We start from the raw sequence: 3,127 nt of genomic DNA, 5'->3' as shown, positions 1-3,127 counted from the left end.
GTGCTCATTGGATTGTTGACATCATGGGGATCAATACTGACCTTGCAGGAGGTAGTTCAATGAACTGGTGTGGACAAATTGGAATAGTTGAAGACCAAATTGGAGTTGAAATAAGTGGACGTGGGTATTTGAGAAATTTTATTGTGAATTGTAGCCAAAAAGATATAGCTGTAGGATGCTATGGGATCAAGGAAGATTGGGGATGTGTGTGTGTGTGTGTGTGTGTGTGTGTGCGCGCGCGCGTGTGTATGTGTACAATTAGCCACTAATTCCATTTCTTCCTTCTCTTCCAGACTATGGATCTTTAAAAGAAGACATGGAGATGAAATCTGGGTAGGAGAGTGAGGGGCCACCGTTGCTGGGTGTTTATAGAGAAGGTCGGTTGGTTTTATTTTACATGCTTTTGAGTTAATGTTGGAATATTCATCACAAACAGTTTGTAAACCATAAATGACATGTTGTAAAAAGACTATCAACATTCGGTCAAAATGGGGGGGGGAAAAAGATGTGGATAAAATGTTTTTATACTATAAGAAGAAGGAAATGTTGGTGATAAAGGAGAGAAGGGAAAAAAATAACTAGGAACAATTCAAGAAGAGTAGAAAGATTACCTTTGGCGGAAACAGGGACATTTCATTATCATATTAGAAGACAGAGAAGATGGGTGCAAATAGAGACCGACTTGTACGTTTGAGGAGGAAATAGTTTAATTTCCTCAATAAAACCTGAGGCAAGGTTACCAGGTACTAGGGAGGTAAGGGAGAGCTGAACTGATTGCCATCTATGTGACGCCAATTCACAGCTGCCGGTCCTACAGGGCAGGCAGGGTAGAACAGCCCTGTGAGTTTCCAAATCCTTAACTGTTTAGAGGAGTAAAAAGCCCCATCTGTCTCTCAAGAAGCAGCTGATAGTATTGAACTGCTGACCTTATGGATCACAGCTAACCACACAACCTCGAGGCCACCAGGACTCAGTGAGGGAGAGCTCAGGAGGTATTACAAAAAGAAACTATGAAGGGTACCTTGAGCAGACGTACATAAATGCCCAGATGGAAGAATGGCCGCTCTTCTCTGCAAGAGTGGATCTCGGACGTTAATCTTCCATCATCCCAACTGGGAGGGCATCACGTTGCCATCTAGATGGATCGGTCATGCTCAAGGCAAATTCGTTTCTTTCCTTTTTCTCCCTTGGTTTTGTGGCGTGGTACGGAGCTGATGGCGGGTGAAAAGGCTGAGAAGCAGCCAGACACCAAGGAGAAGAATCCCAAAGTCATGAAAGCAGATGCCAATGCCAATGAAGAAGGCTGAAATCAAGGGCAAAAAGGCCAAGAATGGGGAGCCCCGCTGCAGCCGAAAACCGTCCGGGTCAGAGAGAGTGGCTGGTCTCCGGCCTCCGCTGTGTGTTCCAGAAAGGCCATTACAGAGGAGGACCATTTCAGCGGCCACAGCCAGGGTTGAGGAGGAGGAGAAAGCCCTGGCGACTGACACAAAGCCAGCTGGGGGTGACAAGCATGCTGGTACCCGAGTGGTTAAGCTGCGCAAAAGGCCGGAGTTTCCCAACGGAATATGTGGCTCGGAAGCTGTGCAGCCATGGTGAAAAGCCCTGCAGCCAGCATAGCCCAGGGGACCGGGGACCGGGCACCCTTCTGATCAGCCAGGCGGGTCGCCACCGAGGAGAGACAGTGGTTCTCCAGAAGCAGCTGGGCAGGGGCGTGCTGCTTGTGACTGGCCCTCTCCCTCAATCGATCTCCTCTGAGCAAAACACACCAGAAATTTGTCATCGCCACCACCTCCACCAAAATTGAGACCAGTGATCTGAAAATCCCCAAGCATCTGACGGAAGAAGCTGCGGAAGCCCAGACACCAAAAAGGCGAGATCTTTGACACCGAAAAGGAGAATTTGACATCACAGATCAGCATAAGGCTGATCAGAAATCCGTGGACTCCCAAATTCTGGCAAACTAAAAGCTGTTCCCCAGCTCCAAGGCTACATGCATGTTTCCTTCACGCTCAACAAAGGGGATTTATCCTCACAAATTGGTGTCCTAGATTTCTTGCAAAGAACCTAATTAAATAACTCATAAAGTTGGGGGTGAGGTGTGTCAGAACATGCTGAGTAGCTACTTGAAGTTCCAAACCATACTCATTGCCATCTAATTGATTCTGATGCTTAGCGATCCTCTAGGGCAGAGTAGAACTGCCCCTGTGGGTTTCTGAGACTGTATATCTTTACAAGAGTAGAAAGCCTCCTTTTTCTCACTTGGAGCAGCTAATGGTTTTAAACTTCTTACCTTGCAGTTCGCAGCCCAAGAAGTAACCCACTACACCAGCAGGGCTCCTTAGTTGAGGCTAATGGGCATGCATTTCAGGCGAAATCATCCAGCCTACATATGCTGTTTCTCCAGAAAAAATAAGAGTTAGACTTTATCAGAGTTGGGTATTTTCCAATGAGAGTAATGACAGAAAGAGAAGAAGAAGGGAGTTGAGAGTGTTTGCAAGAAACTTATTATAATGGAGGATCATGGAGTATAAAGGAAGGGGGAAAAGGAGGTATATGGGAGTTATTGGATTGACAGTAGAGTTGCAACTCTAGTAGTTAAGTGAGGCAGTTCAAACCGAGAAGATGGAGTCACAGACATCAGCCCGTGACTGTGAAGAGCTGCAGTGACTGGGGTTACAGACAGAAGGAATGTGTTCAGGGGAACATGGTTCTTGAAGGCAGATGGAGACCACCTGGTTTGGAAGCTGCAATGTAAAGCAGGGACAGGGAGTACAATGTAAAGAGGTGCAGTGCTGGTCTGCAGGAGTTCAATGTCTGGTTCCAACACTTACTAGCTGTTTGAACTTGGGTTTCAATTGCAGCTATTGTTTGTTTGTTTTGTTTTCTAAGATGGTAACCACAGCTTTTTATCTTTTAAGAAAAATGACAAGAATAACACTTTCCATAGGGTCTTGTGAGTATTAAAGGAGATAATTCAAATAAAAGCATTTACCAGAGGGCTTAGAGGATGTGCTCTGTAAATGTCAGCTTTTACTAAGTCATTTCAAAAACTATGAACACAATAATATAAATGGTTCTTCAGGGTGAATAAATAGTATTTCCACAATCCCTTCTTTGCCTTAGGATT

At 45.3% G+C, this 3,127-nt stretch overlaps 1 pseudogene; it reads left to right on the top strand.

Annotated features, from left to right (window-relative positions):
* Positions 1-1,214: 1,214 nt before the first annotated feature.
* On the top strand, positions 1,215-2,048 carry LOC101643968 (annotated as a pseudogene).
* The last annotated feature ends 1,079 nt before the right edge of the window (positions 2,049-3,127 follow it).

This window comes from Echinops telfairi, unplaced genomic scaffold, assembly GCF_000313985.2.
Source record: "Echinops telfairi isolate 266 unplaced genomic scaffold, ASM31398v2 ScPeMD7_7473;HRSCAF=8511, whole genome shotgun sequence".
In the NCBI taxonomy this organism is placed as follows: Eukaryota; Metazoa; Chordata; class Mammalia; order Afrosoricida; family Tenrecidae; genus Echinops; species Echinops telfairi.
The sequence above is the reverse complement of the archived record's forward strand: the minus strand, read 5'-3'. Positions and strand labels throughout refer to the sequence as shown.